At 45.1% G+C, this 23,186-nt stretch overlaps 3 pseudogenes; all 3 read right to left on the bottom strand.

Annotated features, from left to right (window-relative positions):
• Positions 1-4,200, bottom strand: LOC120645939 (annotated as a pseudogene).
• A 4,557-nt stretch (positions 4,201-8,757) lies between these two features.
• Positions 8,758-12,803, bottom strand: LOC120645938 (annotated as a pseudogene).
• Positions 12,804-15,247: 2,444 nt separating this feature from the next.
• LOC120645937 lies at positions 15,248-19,448 on the bottom strand (annotated as a pseudogene).
• Positions 19,449-23,186: the final 3,738 nt, after the last annotated feature.

The following is a 23,186-nucleotide window of genomic DNA, read 5'->3' as shown; positions in this document are numbered from 1 at the left end:
CTAAGCGACATAGTTGGCTTTCTCCTCCTGCATGATTTCCATGAGCTTAGACCACTTGGTGCGGACGGTGATCACCAGCAACGAGCAGGCTTGGCATGTCACCCCACAAATCAGCCCCGCCCACAAACTCTGCATGATGTGAGAACGAAAAAGATGACCAGCAACAATATTTACAAGAAGGTTATGCTTGGACATTGTTGGCAAGAGATCGAGACGCCACCTTAGTTTTACACGAGTACGTACCTTGGAATAGAACTTGAGCTTGAAGGTGAAGAGGATGGCCAGCGGCATGCCGACCAAGTAGAACACCACCAGGTTGGTCATGGCCGCCAGGTGCTGCCACCCGCAGCCCCTCGACACGCCTGCGAGGACGCCCTGCGCCGAGTCAAGCACAATGGAGATCATCATGAGCGGCGTGATGGCCGCGTACTCGGACACGATTGTTGAGCTCCTGCTGAAGAGGCTCGCCCACAGGTTGTGGCCGAACCCTAGGAGCAGCACGAAGGAGATGGCGAGGAACACCGAGAGCTTCATTGTCACAGATACCGCGTTCCTCACCCTGTCCACGTTCCCCGCACCGATCTCGTTCGCCACCCGTGTGCTGCAACCAATGCAATGATTGCATCTATCAAGCACCCACATTGCATGTATAAAAACAACGTGCACAATGTATGCAGAGAGAAACTGAAGCTGCAAAAACAATTCAGATGAATGTGTCTGACAAAACTGATCTAGCTTAGCTGCCACGTTAAGCACCTCACCGCGGCACTGAACCCAACTGAGATCATGCAGATAATCGCCTCCGTGCTAGAGCTGCAGTACACATTTTTTACAGGATGTAAGTTATGATCAGTTTGTTTCATTTCGAGATGAATCAAACTGATGGTACAACTAATATAAAGACATTATTTTCATTTATGTCACACCCAGTTTTAAGAACAAAACCGAATGCATAACTATATGTATGCCAGGATCAAGTTTCATACATATAGAGACATTATAAGTGAATAATCAGTAACAGTATCACGAAAAATAGAAACTAAAACAATTAAAAGACTATTAGAGTTATACACCTTATCCTGGAAACGGAGACTTCAAACTTCACAGGCAATCGACTGGGGGTTGCGTACGCCTAGAACTCAGTATCATCTTTGATATCTTTATACACCTTCTCCTTCTGAGCAGCAGTAAGCAAGGGTGAGTATACTTATGGTTGGTACTCAGCAAGGTCACAAGAAATAACCAGAATGTGATTTATATCCATCTTTAAGTTTATTAATCATGTGAGGGTCCAAGCCGCTCTTGGCCGTGAGCACGGCTAACCGGTTAGTTTTAACTCTGCGGAGGTTGTACACTTTGACCACAATTCGCGTAAAAGTTTCGAAGAACTTTGAACCCAACCACGCATATGTGCTAGCTAGGCACAATACCACCCTTCCGAGGTGTGATTGCATAGGGACGCTACGAGGCCTTTACAAAGAATCCCTATATGTATGTGTTGGTCCCTGCCGTTGCGGTCCCTCAGAAGACATAGCTTCCTTCACCCGCTCCACAACACAAACTCATAACTACCAAGCAAAACAACCCCAACACAACATATAGTTCATCTAATCACTTAGCCAAGACCAGAGCCATATATTATTGTGGTTGTATGGTTTTCTTGGGTGGTTCTCCATGATCCAATTAAATCAAGTACTCTTGTAAATAAGCATAGATAGAAGGGAAAATTCGATTCATGCCACCACAACTCCGTGAAATTGGGTGTCATGTTGAAAATCATGCCACTCAATGGCATGATTTTCAACATGAGATCCAATTTCAAGAAATTGGCCTTTCTGCAACGAAAAGCTACTCTTACTGCTCTTCACTGCTCTTCAGCTTTTGCTCACTTGCAATTCTTGATCTTAAATCTTTGAATGGCGATCCTTCTACTCGAAGCGATCAACGAACAACCATACAAAACAATCAAAAAGATACATCTAAGAACAATACACCAAAACAAAGAAAGGCTTTAAAAGAGCGCACTAAAGGATATGGCTCTCTACTACGGTTACGAGAGCGCAAGAAACGCGGAAAACGGAACTAAAACGGCGATTCTATAGACTAAACGGTGCTTCTGGGATCTAGTCGCGATTAACTACGGACACAAAGGGCTAGCAAAAAGTATTTGCGAGGCACAGTAAAGTATGCTCACAAAGGATAACAAGGCGATAAAGCTATTGCACATGTCACAAGGATCACATGAGCGCAAGAATCGATAAAAACGGAGCTAAAACGAAGAAGTTATGGCTAAAACAGGATTTCAGGGGCTAATTTGTAAAAGTTTTGAAATAACAGGAGCTCTGGGTAAAGAAATTGAGGACTAAAACATAATTAAACCATAACCTTGAGGGCTAGACTGACAAACAAAGGACTAGGGACGGCGGGTTCTATTTTGGAAAAACTCAGGGGTTAAAATAGAAAAGAAAGGACATTTTCGCTATTATTTTTGAACTAGATTGGACCGAGGGTTGATTTCAAGAAAACTGAGGGGCTCTTTTGCAAAAGTTCCTCGGTTAACCGGTATATGGCTGGTTTGACTCGGGCTAGATTGGATTTGGACCGTCGATCTCAGATCGGGCGGCTCGGATTGGATCGGTGGAAGGGGCGGCGCTGGGACGCCGGCGACGGGGTCAGGCGGCGGCGAGTTCGCCGGCGTAGGCCAATCCCGGCCGTCCGGGCATGAAACCGAATGCCGTTTGGACTGGGAGCGAGCAGAGGCGACGACGAACTCATCTAGGGCATCGGTTCAGGGCTACGGTGATCGAAGCGGGGCGCACCGTGGCGGCGCGCGGGCACTCGCTAAGGCGGCGTGGGAACATGAGAGAGAGGGGAAAAAGGGAACGCGACGTTGCTCACCCTGTGGCGGATCTCCGGGACTTCTCGGGCGTCGAGGGGAGGTGGCGGAGCGGCGGCTCCTCGTCGCGTCTGAGCTCGGGCGGAGCTCTAATGGCGGTGGCGCTAGGGTTTGTGGGAGAGAGCGGCGGCTGCGGCTTCCAAGGGGTCCAGCGGGGGGGGGGGTCACGGGCGCTATTTATAGGGGCTGCAGGGCCGCCTTGCCGTGCGGGCCAAGGAAGGGCGCGGCGCGGCGTGTGCCAGCCGGACTCTGCAAGAGTCCGAGCTCGTCCCGAGCTCGGGGACGACCCAGACAGGCGGGCCCCGCTTGTCGATGGGCTGCGGGAGTGGAGGCCGAAGCGGGTTGGGCCGGGAAGGAAGAAGGTAAACGGGCCGGCGTGAGGTTTCCTGGGCCGCGGGAAGAAAAAGAAAAAGAGAAGAGGGATTGGGCCGGGCTGAAAATGAGTTAGGGATACAGAAAAGGTTTGGCATTTTCTTGAGAAGAACAAACACATTCAATTAAAATTCGAATTCAAGGAATTCAAATTCAAATTGAAACCCAAACAAATAGACAATGCACTGCAGCATGAAGGCAACACAAACAAAAAGACCCTATTTAATTTGGAAAAACAACCAATATTTATTTTCTTGTACTAAATTCCCTGTAAAGAAAATAAATGTTGGAAAATTTGAAAAACTATGAGAAAATTGTTGTTTTATTTTTAATTTTAATCACATCCTGAAATTCAAAAATTTCAGGGTGTGACAATTTACCACATGGCGATCAGCGGCGTGTCAACAGTGGGATTCGGTAGCAAACCGGCGATGAGCACCAGGAGCTCGAATGCCCATAGCTCCAAGCTGCAGCCGAAACGTCTCCCCAGTCATGCACACAGCCACACCGAACCAGGAACACGATACTGTACGTGACTGGCACGAAGTACACTGACAGACCATGATGGCTGACGGTGTGGCAAGCTTCACGGTGGGTAGCATGTACTTGAAGGCGTCGGCGGAGAACCCCCTCCACGTCTCGCTGAACTTCTCGGAGAGAAGCACGTATGCGAGTAGCATCAGGCAGGACACCCACAGAGTCACCGAGACCGCGGTGGACGCGCCGGCGAGCCCCAGGCCGAGTACGTTCACCAGCAGGTACGCGAGCAGGTCGTGGAGGGGAAAGGGCGCCACGGAGCAGATGACGAGTGGGAGCACCACAGACTATGTCTGCAGGTATCGGAGTAGGCACTATATGAAGACGTACGCTAAATTGACGACACCATGGAAGAATTTCCATAAAAAAAACCTTTCATTTGGATCGGATGACATTTCTGCACCGTATAACAAAGTACATTTGAAAGATAATGGATCAACCTGCTAGTAGTTTAACAAAGGGATCGATCAATTTGACAGGTAATTCGCGAAAGGGTTTGTAGCCTGGTGGTTACAAGAGCCTCTCAGTAGCACCTCAGCTCTTGGGTTCGACTCCCCGTGGGAGTGAATATTCTAGGATTTATCGGTGTTGTGCTTTTAGTGGTAGGCAATGTTCTCATCGACAGTGAGGCACCTGTGTGACTTCGTCAATCTTGATGATTTGCCAGCTTAGTCTTCGAAGATGCTCATCATAGGGCCGGGTAGAGTTTGCGTATGTGTGTTTATAGGCGGTTGAGTATACGTACATTAGGAGTGTCCGAGTTGTACTGTGTAATCTTAAAAAAATAACAGGTAATTCGGGGTTCCAGATCGCAGGAAAGCCAAGCAGATGAACAGCCAGCCCAACCATGAATTCAGCATGGAAGATGAACTAATGGGAGCAGCAAATGGAAAGGTGATTCATTTTGGCCTACACGGCTGGCTGTGTTTGGCAATTCGCCTCGTCAAGCTTACAACCAGCTGAGAGTTCCCTGAGGATTACCAATTATATGTCGCTGCCGCCTGCCAGAAACGGTTGTTCTCCGTCTCTGGCAGCTTGACCGGGAGTCTATTCATCGTGCGCGCGATTGCGATCCGCGGCTTACTATAGAAACTAATGGAGAACCTATTAACCACAACAGTTATTATACCTAGCATTATAACATGCTGATTGTAATAATGCTTCAATGAAATAAAATGATACCGCCTGCCAACCTTGTTCATGTATGCATGTATTGAAAGAGGCCGAATAAGTCCTGGAAGCGGTGCTCTTTCTGTCTTTGACTGCTTGTTCAGGTGTTTAGTGCAAAAAATCTGGCATTATTGGACATTCAATTACACATGTGGCCTCATGTTGTGCCCATCAAATAATCTTTTGACCTTATCATATAAGTGGCAAAATACTCCCCCACACCCACCAATGCAAAGGCGTTAAAACGCAAAGTACAATAATGTTCAGCTGAATTAATATATATCTGGATCTGCACCAATCCAGATCCTATCCCTGCTTCCATTTGGAACATAGAAAAGTGTACTCTTCCTATGGGAATGATACTGAATGAGTACCTGTTTCTGATGGAGCCGAACTTGTTTTTCTTTGAATGGTCCTAATATATAATGTCAGCGGACTGGTGGGCGCTGTACCTTGCATATATAGTTGGCCAGGAACATGACGGATGGTTTCCTTAATCTTTCTTCAGCAGTGCATCCACAGTCAATGGAAAGCTTGGAGATCTCTTTAATTGTTCTAGTACAAAATTACGGCATGCACGTCTATGCTGCCAATCCTAGGAAGATGCAATAAATGGCACATGCCTTGGCAACTAACGGGCAGAAAAACCATAAAAGACACTTGCATGAACAAAAATAATCTTATGGCTTTGCATGGACAGAAATGTTAGAACACTTGGCTACTTGTCCTAATAAGTCAATGCGGACACATCCCACATGCAACGCCAATGTTGAGGGCACCTGCTTCTAGGTCAGTGCAGACAAATCCCAATGTTAAGATAGGGTACCTAACAAGATTCAAGAGCCTGATCAATATACGAAGGACCAGAGTAGGCGACCAGAGCCTGATCAATATACCAAGAGTCTTCAAAAATTTCCTTAAATTAGGCCTGATCAATGTCAGATCCCCATGCACATCTCGACCAAAATTAGACGTCTTACTTCATTTAAATTAATATAGAGGTCTTAATTATTGGTTCTTATTTTCTTAATTTTCATTCTCTCCTTTCCTTTCTTTTCTCCTACAGGAAATTGTTGGCACCCCCCAAGGTTGGTGCCATGATGTTCCTGACCTTTGATGCTTGAGGTTTCCAGATCTTTGATGCGTTTGTGGTTCAGGGTGAGTCCAGCCACATGAAAGCTTAATAAGACACGCACTTGCACCAAATAATACTAGAGATAGCTAGAGAACAACTCATCCATGCCGGACCAAAGTGCCATCTGTGTTTGCCTAGCTCTCAATAATGACAGGCAATGACGCACAATATCTACCCATGCCAGCTCTCAAAGAAGCCCAGCACGGCCCTCCATTAGTGCCGACAGGGATACTCTCTAAACGTATCGTCAGTTTAATTTGTTGAAGCCCCTGGTGGAGGTAAATACACAGTTCAGGCTGCACCGTGTCAGTTTGACATACACGGCTGCCCAGTGGCCGCACACTTATTTTTTTTAAGAAGGAAGGCGAAGCGCACAAAATTATATTTTCAAACAATATGTGTACACTTGCCTATATGTGTGTGTGACTGTGTGTGTCATTTGCTCGACAGTCGGACCACTTCCACAAATTCATTCGAAACTTGTCCTAGCAAACATTGCTTCTCTTGCGTTGCATCCTTGAGACCTATCAGATACTGCTAATAAGTTACGGTACTGACGAACACGTTAGTCCCAGTTCCTTTGTTTTCACTCACAAAGGGAACCAACTTCTTTGCTCTCTTTTCTGAGACGCATGGGTAGCAGTATTCGCCCACACGGCCGTGTAAATGGCGTGTAAGCGTTACTCGATGACTAGGCATGTAGTTTAGGCCATAAACGGCATATTACACAGTAAAAGATATATTACATGGGTTACACGGTTTACACGGTGTGTACAGGGGCTAAACGGGCTACACAACACGTTCTAAATGAGCGAGTAGCATGCCGTTTAGGGTACAATTTTAATTCATTAAAAGTGGGTGCAAAACTCTCCGACAGTCATTCTTACTTCAAATTATTTAAATTTTTAACTTTTCATTATTATTGTTATCTTGAAGCATATATACATGTTTACACGCTACACAGTCCCACACCGACTGTTTAGTGTTTGCCATTTAGGTGAACATTGATCGGTAGTCATACCCAAGAGTTTGTAGACCATGTTTCCTGCGGCTCTCTCTAGTGTGGTTCCTTCTGCTGTGGTGGCGCTTCCAGAGTTCTATTCCCATGCTCTTGTCTAATCACACCGTGCAGATCGAGTTGAGATAATTATGCGCTTCTGGCTCTGCATGTAGAGAAAAACCTCTAGTATATCTTCGACTCAGATCGATGCCACATGCAGCAATTGCAACTCGATGATATACTATAAGCACTAATTGACACAATATGCTACTGCATGCATGGTGGGATATTGGAAACAAGGGCCACATTAATGACGGATCATGCTTACTTGCTGCATCATGATCTCAGTCAACTTATCGATCGGTTCCACTTGTGCAAAAACTAGGGATCGATGCCAAGCAAGCATCTATCGCAGCCGGATCCAGCCATGCATGATGCTAGCTCCACGCAAAGCAAAAGTGAAGAATAACCCAAATGCTGAAAGCTTGACACAAAGCGGAAGCAATCGAGAAACAAACAACTCGAACCTAAGATACCATAAAAGATTTCATTTAACGGAGCATGCAATGATTCAGCAATGAATTAGCAAAGCTTAGAGCCAAGCAGAAGCAAAGTTTTAACAAAAGACCGATTAAGTGACTCACCAAAAAGATTAGAACTAAACACTACAAAAGAATCATCTTAACTAAGCAAGCTAACGCTAGCAAGAACAAAAACTAATCAACAAAGCTAAAGCAAGCAAACACTAACAATGCAATATGGACCAAACTCATTTGACTAAGCAGCTTGCAGATATAAACAAGCATTAGTAAAAAATAATTACTAATAAACTAGCAAAAACATCAGAGCATGAAATAAGCAAAAGGACTAAGCATTAGAAGTGATCTACTAGGTGGCAGGACCATGCCCATTGGCTTTTTTTAAAAAAAATGTCATCTATCGCTTGGTGATGCTTGTTTATTGTATTAGCACTTAGCAGTGATGCATTTAATATTGGAGATCATGCTCCAAATAATTCATACGTTGTATCCATAGAGGGCGATCCTGCAGGGCAGTCCAATATTGGCGTTTCGCTGCAAGACGCGTATAATCGAGTAATGCGGATGCAGCACTGCAGTTTTTTTTTTTGCGAACGTGACTGAGCACGTATTTCATTAAGAGGAGAAAGAAATACAACACATTTCTACCTGTGATCGAGAGCTGAGTCTCAGGCTGAACCCACAGAAAAGGATAGAAAATTACATCCGAACAATTGTGCGACCTAGGGGGGTATCGACAGTCGGAGGCGAGATTAAAGAGGATGGGAATAATTGGACTTATAGTGTGACAAACTAAGGGTTCTTAAATATTGGACTGATAGATGTTCTCTAGCTATTTTCGTATGTGTTGGGAACCATAGAGATATATATGCCCATATCTCAGATGGTTCAAGCTAGCCGTGAGGTTTAATCTTAAACAGTTATCCAATCAATGTCGATATCTTCGACCATTTGATAGGAACTAATTATTTCACAACGTCTACTATAGGTGTGCTTTTTGGTAGTTTGGATACAGTTTTCCTAGTAAACAAAATTCCCCAACACCTGTTCCAGGTCTGGTCACGGCGTAGAACTCCATTCCCCTTTACGGGTCAAGATAGCATTTGTGCTAAGCGATGTAGTTGGCTTTCTCCTCCTGCATGATTTCCAGGAGCTTAGACCACTTCGTGCGGACGGTGATCACCAGCAACGAGCAGGCTTGGCATGTCACCCCACAAATCAGCCCCGTCCACAAACCCTGCATGATGAGAGAACGAAAAAGATGACCAGCAACATTATTTACAAGAAGGTTATGCTAGGACATTGTTGGCAAGAGATCGAGACACCACCTTAGTTTTACACGAGTACGTACCTTGGAATAGAACTTGAGCTTGAAGGTGAAGAGGATGGCCAGCGGCATGCCGACCAAGTAGAACACCACCAGGTTGGTCATGGCCGCCAGTTGCTGCCACCCGCAGCCCCTCGACACGCCTACGAGGACGCCCTGCGCCGAGTCAAGCACAATGGAGATCATCATGAGCGGCATGATGGCCGCGAACTAGGACAGGATCGTTGAGCTCCTGCTGAAGAGGCTCGCCCACAGGTTGTGGCTGAACCCCAGGAGCAGTACGAAGGCGACGGCGAGGAACACCAAGAGCTTCATTGTCACATATACCGCGTTCCTCGCCCTATCCACGGTCCCCGCACCGATCTCGTTCGCCACCCGTGTGCTGCAACCAATGCATTGATTGCATCTATCAAGCACCCACATTGCATGTATAAAAACAACGTGCACAATGTATGTAGAGAGAAACTGAAGCTGCAAAAACAATTCAGATGAATGTGTTTGACAAAACTGATCTAGCTTAGCTGCCACGTTACGCACCTCACCGCGGCACTAAACCCAACTGAGATCATGCAGATAATCGCCTCCGTGCTAGAGCTGCAGTACACATTTTTTACAGGATGTAAGTTATGATCAGTTTGTTTAATTTCAAGATGAATCAAACTGATGGTACAACTAATATAAAGACATTATTTTGATTTACCACATGGCGATCAGCGGCGTGTCAACGGTGGGATTCGGTAGCAAACCGGCGATGAGCACTAGGAGCTCGAATGCCCATAGCTCCAAGCTGCAGCCGAAACGTCTCCCCAGCCATGCACACAGCCACACCGAACCAGGAACACGATACTGTACGTGACTGGCAAGAAGTACACTGACTAGACCATGATGGCTGACGGCGTGGCGAGCTTCACGGTGGGTAGCACGTACTTGAAGGCGTCGGCGGAGAACCCCCTCACGTCTCGCTGAACTTCTCGGAGAGAAGCACCTTGGCGAGCAGCATCAGGCAGGACACCCACAGAGTCGCCGAGACTGCGGTGGACGCGCCGGCGAGCCCCAGGCCGAGTACGTTCACCAGCAGGTACGCGAGCAGGTCATGTAGGGGGAAGGGCGCCACGGAGCAGATGACAAGTGGGAGCCCCACAGACTGTGTCTGCAGGTATCGGAGCAGGCACTGTATGAAGGCGGACGCTAAATTGACGACACCATGGAAGAATTTCCATGAAAAAACCTTTCATTTGGATCGGATGACATTTCTGCACTGTATAACAAAGTACATTTGAAAGATAATGGATCAACCTTCTAGTAGTTTAACAAAGGGATCGATCAATTTGACTGGTAATTCGCAAAAGGGTTTGTAGCCTGGTGGTTAAAAGAGCCTCAGTAGCACCTCAGGTCTTGGGTTCGACTCCCCGTGGGAGTGAATATTCTAGGATTTATCGGTGTTGTGCTTTTAGTGGTAGGTGATGTTCTCATCGACAGTGAGGCACCTGTGTGACTTCGTCAATCTTGATGATTTGCTAGCTCAGTCTTCGAAGATGCTCATCATAGGGCCGGGTAGAGTTTGCGTACGTGTGTTTATAGGCGGTTGAGTATATGTACATTATGAGTGTCCGAGTTGTACTGTGTAAGCTTAAAAAATAACTAGTAATTCGGGGTTCCAGATCGCAGGAAAGCCAAGCAGATGAACAACCAGCCCAACCATGAATTCAGCATGGAAGATGAACTAATGGGAGCAGCAAATGGAAAGGTGATTAATTTTGGCCTACACGGCTGGCTGTGATGGCAATTCGCCTCGTCATGCTTACAACCAGCTGAGAGTGCCCTGAGGATTACCAATTATGTGTCGCTGCCGCCTGCCAGCAATGGTTGTTCTCCGTCTCTGGCAGCTTGACCGGGAGTCTATTCATCGTGCGTGCGATTGCGATCCGCGGCTTACTATAGAAACTAATGCAGAACCTATTAACCACCACAGTTATTATACCTAGCATTATAACATGCTGATTGTGATAATGCTTCAATGAAATAAAATGATACAGCCTGTCAAGCTTGTTCATGTATGCATGTATTGAAAGAGGCCGAATAAGACCTGGAAGTGGTGCTCTTTCTGTCTTTGACTGCTTGTTCAGGTGTTTAGTGCAAAAAATCTGGCATTATTGGACATTCAATTACACATGTGGCATCATGTTGTGCCCATCAAATAATCTTTTGACTTTATCATATAAGTGGCAAAATACTCCCCCACACCCACCAATGCAAAGGCGTTAAAATGCAAAGTACAATAATGTTCAGCAGAATTAATATATATCTGGATCTGCACCAATCCAGATCCTATCCCTGCTTCCATTTGGAACATAGAAAAGTGTACTGTTCCTATGGGAATGATACTGAATGAGTACCTGTTTCTGATGGAGCCGAACTTGTTTTTTCTTTGAATGGTCCTAATATATAATGTCAGCGGACTGGTGGGCGCTGTACCTTGCATATATAGGTGGCCAGGAACATGACGGATGGTTTCCTTAATCTTTCTTCAGCAGTGCATCCACAGTCAATGGAAAGCTTGGAGATCTCTTTAATTGTTCTAGTACAAAATTACGGCATGCACGTCTATGCTGCCAATCGTAGGAAGATGCAATAAATGGCACATGCCTTGGCAACTAACGGGCAGAAAAACCATAAAAGACACTTGCATGAACAAAAATAATCTTATGGCTTTGCATGGACAGAAATGTAAGAACACTTGGCAACTTGTCCTAATAAGTCAATGCAGACACATCCCACATGCAACGCCAACGTTGAGGGCACCTGCTTCTAGGTCAGTGCAGACAAATCCCAATGTTAAGATAGGGTACCTAACAAGATTCAAGAGCCTGATCAACATATGAAGGACCAGAGTAGGCGACCAGAGCCTGATCAATATACCAAGAGTCTTCAAAAATTTCCTTAAATTAGGCCTGATCAATGTCAGATCCCCATGCACATCTCGACCAAAATTAGACGTCTTACTTCATTTAAATTAATATAGAGGTCTTAATTATTGGTTCTTATTTTCTTAATTTTCATTCGCTCCTTTCCTTTCTTTTCTCCTACAGGAAATTGTTGGCACCCCCCAAGGTTGGTGCCATGATGTTTCCTGACCTTTGATGCTTGAGGTTTCCAGATCTTTGATGCGTTTGTGGTTCAGGGTGAGTCCAGCCACATGAAAGCTTAATAAGACACGCACTTGCACCAAATAATACTAGAGATAGCTAGAGAACAACTCATCGATGCCGGACCAGAGTGCCTTCTGTGTTTGCCTAGCTCTCAATAATGGCAGGCAATGACGCACAATATCTACCCATGCCAGCTCTCAAAGAAGCCCAGCACGGCCCTCCATTAGTGCCGACAGGGATACTCTCTAAACGTATCGTCAGTTTAATTTGTTGAAGCCCCTGGTAGAGATAAATACACAGTTCAGGCTGCACCGTGTCAGTTTGACATACACGGCTGCCCAGTGGCAGCACACTTATTTTTTTTAAGAAGGAAGGCGAAGCGCACAAAATTATATTTTGAAACAATATGTGTACACTTGCCGATATGTGTGTGTGACCGTGTGTGTCATTTGCTCGACAGTCGGACCACTTCCTCAAATTCATTCCAAACTTGTCCAAGCAAACGTTGCTTCTCTTGCGTTGCATCCTTGAGACCTATTAGATACTGCTAATAAGTTGCGGTATTGACGAACACGTTAGTCCCAGTTCCTTTGTTTTCACTCACAAAGGGAACCAACTTCTTTGCTCTCTTTTCTGAGACGCATGGGTAGCAGTATTCGCCCACACGGCCGTGTACATGGCGCGTAAGCGTTACTCGATGAATAGGCATGCAGTTTAGGCCATAAACGGCATATTACACATTAAAAGGTATATTACATGGGTTTCACGGTGTGTACAGGGGCTAAACGGGCTACACAACACGTTCTAAATGAGCGAGTAGCATGCCGTTTAGGGTACAATTTTAATTCATTAAAAGTGGATGCAAAACTCTCCGACAGTCATTCTTACTTCAAATTATTTAAATTTTTAACTTTTCATTATTATTGTTATCTTGAAGCATATATACATGTTTACACGCTACACAGTCCCACACCGACCGTTTAGGGTTTGCCATTTAGGTGAACATTGATCAGTAGTCATACCCAAGAGTTTGTAGGCCATGTTTCCTGCGGCTCTCTCTAGTGTGGTTCCTTCTGCTATGGCGGCGTTCTTCCAGAGTTCTATTCCCGTGCTCTTGTCTAATCACACCGGGCAGATCGAGTTGAGATAATTATGCGCTTCTGGCTCTGCATGTAGAGAAAAACCTCTAGTATATCTTCGACTCAGATCGATGCCACATGCAGCAATTGCAACTCGATGATATACTATAAGCACTAATTGACACAATATGGTAATGCATGCATGGTGGGATATTGGAAACAATAGCCACATTAATGACGGATCATGCTTACTTGCTGCATCATGATCTCAGTCAACTTATCGATCGGTTCCACTTGTGCAAAAACTAGGGATCGATGCCAAACAAGCATCTATCGCAGCCGGATCCAGCCATGCATGATGCTAGCTCCACGCAAAGCAAAAGTGAAGAATAACCCAAATGCTGAAAGCTTGACACAAAGCAGAAGCAATCGAGAAACAAACAACTCGAACCAAAGATACCACAAAAGATTTCACTTAACGGAGCATGCAATGATTCAGCAATGAATTAGCAAAGCTTAGAGCCAAGCAGAAGCAAAGTTTTAACAAAAGACCGATTAAGTGACTCACCAAATAGATTAGAACTAAACACTACAAAAGAATCATCTTAACTAAGCAAGCTAAGGCTAGAAAGAACAAAAACTAATCAACAAAGCTAAAGCATGCAAACGCTAACAAAGCAATATGGACCAAACTCATTTGACTAAGCAGCTTGCAGATATAAACAAGCATTAGTAAAAAAATAATTACTAATAAACTAGTAAAAACATCAGAGCATGTAATAAGCATTAGAAGTGATCTACTAGGTGGCAGGACCATGCCCATTGGCTTATTTTTTAAAAAAAATGTCATCTATCGCTTCGTGATGCTTGTTTATTGTATTAGCACTTAGCAGTGATGCATTTAATAAGATAATAATATCATTTGTTGACCTTGCAATAGCATCTATATTCTTTTATCTAGTTTGCCAAAAAAGATAAGCCAAATCTCATGGTCCATGACTGCAGCCATCCTCCTTGGTGCACGGTAGCCCTGCTGCTCAGCAAATCTTATGGTTCCATTATTCACAGATTTTGTTTGAGGGGTTAGACCCAGCAAAAATGTGAAATTTGAGATTTAACATTGTAATGCACATTATAAATAGGTCTAATTGTCCATAAACCACTGTTATCTTCTCTATATCAGTTTGGCTCAATTTTTTAGCATAACAAAAAGTGCTTCGGCTGCTAGTTCATTTGCAACTGGCAGAAAAAGTCTGTGGACCCTATTAGATGTCGAAGGTTTGTTTTATTTTCACACTGCATGGGAAGATTTGATCAGCTTTGTAGGTACATTTCCCTTAATTGACTTTACCTAAACCTGCAGAAATGTGGTCAAGACATATGTACAGTTGCAATATTGGAGATCATGCTCCAAATAATTCATACATTGTATCCATGGAGGGCGATCCTGCAGGGCAGTCCAATATTGGCGTTTCGCTGCAAGGCGCGTATAATCGAGTTATGCGGATACAGCACTGCAGTTTTTTTTGCGAACGTGACTGAGCACGTATTTAATTAAGAGGAGAAAGAGGTGCAACACGTTTCTACCTGTGATCGAGAGCTGAGTCTCAGGCTGAACCCACAGAAAAGGATAGAAAATTACATCCGAACAATTGTGCGACCTAGTGGGGTATCGACAGTCGGAGGCGAGATTAAAGAGGATGGGAATAATTGGACTTATAGTGTGACAAACTAAGGGTTCTTAAATATTGGACTGACAGATGTTCTCTAGCTATTTTCGTATGTGTTGGGAACCATAGAGATATATATGCCCATATCTCAGATGGTTCAAGCCGTGAGGTTTAATCTTAAACAGTTATCCAATCAATGTCTATATCTTCGACCATTTGATAGGAACTAATTATTTCACAACGTCTACTATAGGTGTGCTTTTTGGTAGTTTGGATACAGTTTTCCTAGTAAACAAAATTCCCCAACACCTGTTCCAGGTCTGATCACGGCGTAGAACTCTATTCCCCTTTTCGGGTCAAGATAGCATTTGTGCTAAGCGACATAGTTGGCTTTCTCCTCCTGCATGATTTCCATGAGCTTAGACCACTTGGTGCGGACGGTGATCACCAGCAACGAGCAGGCTTGGCATGTCACCCCACAAATCAGCCCCGCCCACAAACTCTGCATGATGTGAGAACGAAAAAGATGACCAGCAACAATATTTACAAGAAGGTTATGCTTGGACATTGTTGGCAAGAGATCGAGACGCCACCTTAGTTTTACACGAGTACGTACCTTGGAATAGAACTTGAGCTTGAAGGTGAAGAGGATGGCCAGCGGCATGCCGACCAAGTAGAACACCACCAGGTTGGTCATGGCCGCCAGGTGCTGCCACCCGCAGCCCCTCGACACGCCTGCGAGGACGCCCTGCGCCGAGTCAAGCACAATGGAGATCATCATGAGCGGCGTGATGGCCGCGTACTCGGACACGATTGTTGAGCTCCTGCTGAAGAGGCTCGCCCACAGGTTGTGGCCGAACCCTAGGAGCAGCACGAAGGAGATGGCGAGGAACACCGAGAGCTTCATTGTCACAGATACCGCGTTCCTCACCCTGTCCACGTTCCCCCGCACCGATCTCGTTCGCCACCCGTGTGCTGCAACCAATGCAATGATTGCATCTATCAAGCACCCACATTGCATGTATAAAAACAACGTGCACAATGTATGCAGAGAGAAACTGAAGCTGCAAAAACAATTCAGATGAATGTGTCTGACAAAACTGATCTAGCTTAGCTGCCACGTTAAGCACCTCACCGCGGCACTGAACCCAACTGAGATCATGCAGATAATCGCCTCCGTGCTAGAGCTGCAGTACACATTTTTTACAGGATGTAAGTTATGATCAGTTTGTTTCATTTCGAGATGAATCAAACTGATGGTACAACTAATATAAAGACATTATTTTCATTTATGTCACACCCAGTTTTAAGAACAAAACCGAATGCATAACTATATGTATGCCAGGATCAAGTTTCATACATATAGAGACATTATAAGTGAATAATCAGTAACAGTATCACGAAAAATAGAAACTAAAACAATTAAAAGACTATTAGAGTTATACACCTTATCCTGGAAACGGAGACTTCAAACTTCACAGGCAATCGACTGGGGGTTGCGTACGCCTAGAACTCAGTATCATCTTTGATATCTTTATACACCTTCTCCTTCTGAGCAGCAGTAAGCAAGGGTGAGTATACTTATGGTTGGTACTCAGCAAGGTCACAAGAAATAACCAGAATGTGATTTATATCCATCTTTAAGTTTATTAATCATGTGAGGGTCCAAGCCGCTCTTGGCCGTGAGCACGGCTAACCGGTTAGTTTTAACTCTGCGGAGGTTGTACACTTTGACCACAATTCGCGTAAAAGTTTCGAAGAACTTTGAACCCAACCACGCATATGTGCTAGCTAGGCACAATACCACCCTTCCGAGGTGTGATTGCATAGGGACGCTACGAGGCCTTTACAAAGAATCCCTATATGTATGTGTTGGTCCCTGCCGTTGCGGTCCCTCAGAAGACATAGCTTCCTTCACCCGCTCCACAACACAAACTCATAACTACCAAGCAAAACAACCCCAACACAACATATAGTTCATCTAATCACTTAGCCAAGACCAGAGCCATATATTATTGTGGTTGTATGGTTTTCTTGGGTGGTTCTCCATGATCCAATTAAATCAAGTACTCTTGTAAATAAGCATAGATAGAAGGGAAAATTCGATTCATGCCACCACAACTCCGTGAAATTGGGTGTCATGTTGAAAATCATGCCACTCAATGGCATGATTTTCAACATGAGATCCAATTTCAAGAAATTGGCCTTTCTGCAACGAAAAGCTACTCTTACTGCTCTTCACTGCTCTTCAGCTTTTGCTCACTTGCAATTCTTGATCTTAAATCTTTGAATGGCGATCCTTCTACTCGAAGCGATCAACGAACAACCATACAAAACAATCAAAAAGATACATCTAAGAACAATACACCAAAACAAAGAAAGGCTTTAAAAGAGCGCACTAAAGGATATGGCTCTCTACTACGGTTACGAGAGCGCAAGAAACGCGGAAAACGGAACTAAAACGGCGATTCTATAGACTAAACGGTGCTTCTGGGATCTAGTCGCGATTAACTACGGACACAAAGGGCTAGCAAAAAGTATTTGCGAGGCACAGTAAAGTATGCTCACAAAGGATAACAAGGCGATAAAGCTATTGCACATGTCACAAGGATCACATGAGCGCAAGAATCGATAAAAACGGAGCTAAAACGAAGAAGTTATGGCTAAAACAGGATTTCAGGGGCTAATTTGTAAAAGTTTTGAAATAACAGGAGCTCTGGGTAAAGAAATTGAGGACTAAAACATAATTAAACCATAACCTTGAGGGCTAGACTGACAAACAAAGGACTAGGGACGGCGGGTTCTATTTTGGAAAAACTCAGGGGTTAAAATAGAAAAGAAAGGACCTTTTCGCTATTATTTTTGAACTAGATTGGACCGAGGGTTGATTTCAAGAAAACTGAGGGGCTCTTTTGCAAAAGTTCCTCAGTTAACCGGTATATGGCTGGTTTGACTCGGGCTAGATTGGATTTGGACCGTCGATCTCAGATCGGGCGGCTCGGATTGGATCGGTGGAAGGGGCGGCGCTGGGACGCCGGCGACGGGGTCAGGCGGCGGCGAGTTCGCCGGCGTAGGCCAATCCCGGCCGTCCGGGCATGAAACCGAATGCCGTTTGGACTGGGAGCGAGCAGAGGCGACGACGAACTCATCTAGGGCATCGGTTCAGGGCTACGGTGATCGAAGCGGGGCGCACCGTGGCGGCGCGCGGGCACTCGCTAGGGCGGCGTGGGAACATGAGAGAGAGGGGAAAAAGGGAACGCGACGTTGCTCACCCTGTGGCGGATCTCCGGGACTTCTCGGGCGTCGAGGGGAGGTGGCGGAGCGGCGGCTCCTCGTCGCGTCTGAGCTCGGGCGGAGCTCTAATGGCGGTGGCGCTAGGGTTTGTGGGAGAGAGCGGCGGCTGCGGCTTCCAAGGGGTCCAGCGGGGGGGGGGGTCACGGGCGCTATTTATAGGGGCTGCAGGGCCGCCTTGCCGTGCGGGCCAAGGAAGGGCGCGGCGCGGCGTGTGCCAGCCGGACTCTGCAAGAGTCCGAGCTCGTCCCGAGCTCGGGGACGACCCAGACAGGCGGGCCCCGCTTGTCGATGGGCTGCGGGAGTGGAGGCCGAAGCGGGTTGGGCCGGGAAGGAAGAAGGTAAACGGGCCGGCGTGAGGTTTCCTGGGCCGCGGGAAGAAAAAGAAAAAGAGAAGAGGGATTGGGCCGGGCTGAAAATGAGTTAGGGATACAGAAAAGGTTTGGCATTTTCTTGAGAAGAACAAACACATTCAATTAAAATTCGAATTCAAGGAATTCAAATTCAAATTGAAACCCAAACAAATAGACAATGCACTGCAGCATGAAGGCAACACAAACAAAAAGACCCTATTTAATTTGGAAAAACAACCAATATTTATTTTCTTGTACTAAATTCCCTGTAAAGAAAATAAATGTTGGAAAATTTGAAAAACTATGAGAAAATTGTTGTTTTATTTTTAATTTTAATCACATCCTGAAATTCAAAAATTTCAGGGTGTGACAATTTACCACATGGCGATCAGCGGCGTGTCAACAGTGGGATTCGGTAGCAAACCGGCGATGAGCACCAGGAGCTCGAATGCCCATAGCTCCAAGCTGCAGCCGAAACGTCTCCCCAGTCATGCACACAGCCACACCGAACCAGGAACACGATACTGTACGTGACTGGCACGAAGTACACTGACAGACCATGATGGCTGACGGTGTGGCAAGCTTCACGGTGGGTAGCATGTACTTGAAGGCGTCGGCGGAGAACCCCCTCCACGTCTCGCTGAACTTCTCGGAGAGAAGCACGTATGCGAGTAGCATCAGGCAGGACACCCACAGAGTCGCCGAGACCGCGGTGGACGCGCCGGCGAGCCCCAGGCCGAGTACGTTCACCAGCAGGTACGCGAGCAGGTCGTGGAGGGGAAAGGGCGCCACGGAGCAGATGACGAGTGGGAGCACCACAGACTATGTCTGCAGGTATCGGAGTAGGCACTATATGAAGACGTACGCTAAATTGACGACACCATGGAAGAATTTCCATAAAAAAAACCTTTCATTTGGATCGGATGACATTTCTGCACCGTATAACAAAGTACATTTGAAAGATAATGGATCAACCTGCTAGTAGTTTAACAAAGGGATCGATCAATTTGACAGGTAATTCGCGAAAGGGTTTGTAGCCTGGTGGTTACAAGAGCCTCTCAGTAGCACCTCAGCTCTTGGGTTCGACTCCCCGTGGGAGTGAATATTCTAGGATTTATCGGTGTTGTGCTTTTAGTGGTAGGCAATGTTCTCATCGACAGTGAGGCACCTGTGTGACTTCGTCAATCTTGATGATTTGCCAGCTTAGTCTTCGAAGATGCTCATCATAGGGCCGGGTAGAGTTTGCGTATGTGTGTTTATAGGCGGTTGAGTATACGTACATTAGGAGTGTCCGAGTTGTACTGTGTAATCTTAAAAAAATAACAGGTAATTCGGGGTTCCAGATCGCAGGAAAGCCAAGCAGATGAACAGCCAGCCCAACCATGAATTCAGCATGGAAGATGAACTAATGGGAGCAGCAAATGGAAAGGTGATTCATTTTGGCCTACACGGCTGGCTGTGTTTGGCAATTCGCCTCGTCAAGCTTACAACCAGCTGAGAGTTCCCTGAGGATTACCAATTATATGTCGCTGCCGCCTGCCAGAAACGGTTGTTCTCCGTCTCTGGCAGCTTGACCGGGAGTCTATTCATCGTGCGCGCGATTGCGATCCGCGGCTTACTATAGAAACTAATGGAGAACCTATTAACCACAACAGTTATTATACCTAGCATTATAACATGCTGATTGTCATAATGCTTCAATGAAATAAAATGATACCGCCTGCCAACCTTGTTCATGTATGCATGTATTGAAAGAGGCCGAATAAGTCCTGGAAGCGGTGCTCTTTCTGTCTTTGACTGCTTGTTCAGGTGTTTAGTGCAAAAAATCTGGCATTATTGGACATTCAATTACACATGTGGCCTCATGTTGTGCCCATCAAATAATCTTTTGACCTTATCATATAAGTGGCAAAATACTCCCCCACACCCACCAATGCAAAGGCGTTAAAACGCAAAGTACAATAATGTTCAGCTGAATTAATATATATCTGGATCTGCACCAATCCAGATCCTATCCCTGCTTCCATTTGGAACATAGAAAAGTGTACTCTTCCTATGGGAATGATACTGAATGAGTACCTGTTTCTGATGGAGCCGAACTTGTTTTTCTTTGAATGGTCCTAATATATAATGTCAGCGGACTGGTGGGCGCTGTACCTTGCATATATAGTTGGCCAGGAACATGACGGATGGTTTCCTTAATCTTTCTTCAGCAGTGCATCCACAGTCAATGGAAAGCTTGGAGATCTCTTTAATTGTTCTAGTACAAAATTACGGCATGCACGTCTATGCTGCCAATCCTAGGAAGATGCAATAAATGGCACATGCCTTGGCAACTAACGGGCAGAAAAACCATAAAAGACACTTGCATGAACAAAAATAATCTTATGGCTTTGCATGGACAGAAATGTTAGAACACTTGGCTACTTGTCCTAATAAGTCAATGCGGACACATCCCACATGCAACGCCAATGTTGAGGGCACCTGCTTCTAGGTCAGTGCAGACAAATCCCAATGTTAAGATAGGGTACCTAACAAGATTCAAGAGCCTGATCAATATACGAAGGACCAGAGTAGGCGACCAGAGCCTGATCAATATACCAAGAGTCTTCAAAAATTTCCTTAAATTAGGCCTGATCAATGTCAGATCCCCATGCACATCTCGACCAAAATTAGACGTCTTACTTCATTTAAATTAATATAGAGGTCTTAATTATTGGTTCTTATTTTCTTAATTTTCATTCTCTCCTTTCCTTTCTTTTCTCCTACAGGAAATTGTTGGCACCCCCCAAGGTTGGTGCCATGATGTTCCTGACCTTTGATGCTTGAGGTTTCCAGATCTTTGATGCGTTTGTGGTTCAGGGTGAGTCCAGCCACATGAAAGCTTAATAAGACACGCACTTGCACCAAATAATACTAGAGATAGCTAGAGAACAACTCATCCATGCCGGACCAAAGTGCCATCTGTGTTTGCCTAGCTCTCAATAATGACAGGCAATGACGCACAATATCTACCCATGCCAGCTCTCAAAGAAGCCCAGCACGGCCCTCCATTAGTGCCGACAGGGATACTCTCTAAACGTATCGTCAGTTTAATTTGTTGAAGCCCCTGGTGGAGGTAAATACACAGTTCAGGCTGCACCGTGTCAGTTTGACATACACGGCTGCCCAGTGGCCGCACACTTATTTTTTTTAAGAAGGAAGGCGAAGCGCACAAAATTATATTTTCAAACAATATGTGTACACTTGCCTATATGTGTGTGTGACTGTGTGTGTCATTTGCTCGACAGTCGGACCACTTCCACAAATTCATTCGAAACTTGTCCTAGCAAACATTGCTTCTCTTGCGTTGCATCCTTGAGACCTATCAGATACTGCTAATAAGTTACGGTACTGACGAACACGTTAGTCCCAGTTCCTTTGTTTTCACTCACAAAGGGAACCAACTTCTTTGCTCTCTTTTCTGAGACGCATGGGTAGCAGTATTCGCCCACACGGCCGTGTAAATGGCGTGTAAGCGTTACTCGATGACTAGGCATGTAGTTTAGGCCATAAACGGCATATTACACAGTAAAAGATATATTACATGGGTTACACGGTTTACACGGTGTGTACAGGGGCTAAACGGGCTACACAACACGTTCTAAATGAGCGAGTAGCATGCCGTTTAGGGTACAATTTTAATTCATTAAAAGTGGGTGCAAAACTCTCCGACAGTCATTCTTACTTCAAATTATTTAAATTTTTAACTTTTCATTATTATTGTTATCTTGAAGCATATATACATGTTTACACGCTACACAGTCCCACACCGACTGTTTAGTGTTTGCCATTTAGGTGAACATTGATCGGTAGTCATACCCAAGAGTTTGTAGACCATGTTTCCTGCGGCTCTCTCTAGTGTGGTTCCTTCTGCTGTGGTGGCGCTTCCAGAGTTCTATTCCCATGCTCTTGTCTAATCACACCGTGCAGATCGAGTTGAGATAATTATGCGCTTCTGGCTCTGCATGTAGAGAAAAACCTCTAGTATATCTTCGACTCAGATCGATGCCACATGCAGCAATTGCAACTCGATGATATACTATAAGCACTAATTGACACAATATGCTACTGCATGCATGGTGGGATATTGGAAACAAGGGCCACATTAATGACGGATCATGCTTACTTGCTGCATCATGATCTCAGTCAACTTATCGATCGGTTCCACTTGTGCAAAAACTAGGGATCGATGCCAAGCAAGCATCTATCGCAGCCGGATCCAGCCATGCATGATGCTAGCTCCACGCAAAGCAAAAGTGAAGAATAACCCAAATGCTGAAAGCTTGACACAAAGCGGAAGCAATCGAGAAACAAACAACTCGAACCTAAGATACCATAAAAGATTTCATTTAACGGAGCATGCAATGATTCAGCAATGAATTAGCAAAGCTTAGAGCCAAGCAGAAGCAAAGTTTTAACAAAAGACCGATTAAGTGACTCACCAAAAAGATTAGAACTAAACACTACAAAAGAATCATCTTAACTAAGCAAGCTAACGCTAGCAAGAACAAAAACTAATCAACAAAGCTAAAGCATGCAAACGCTAACAAAGCAATATGGACCAAACTCATTTGACTAAGCAGCTTGCAGATATAAACAAGCATTAGTAAAAAATAATTACTAATA

The sequence above is a fragment of the Panicum virgatum genome, chromosome 8K (genome assembly GCF_016808335.1).
Source record: "Panicum virgatum strain AP13 chromosome 8K, P.virgatum_v5, whole genome shotgun sequence".
NCBI classification, from domain to species: domain Eukaryota; kingdom Viridiplantae; phylum Streptophyta; class Magnoliopsida; order Poales; family Poaceae; genus Panicum; species Panicum virgatum.
Note: the sequence above shows the minus strand (reverse complement) of the source record. Positions and strands in the feature narration are given on the sequence as shown.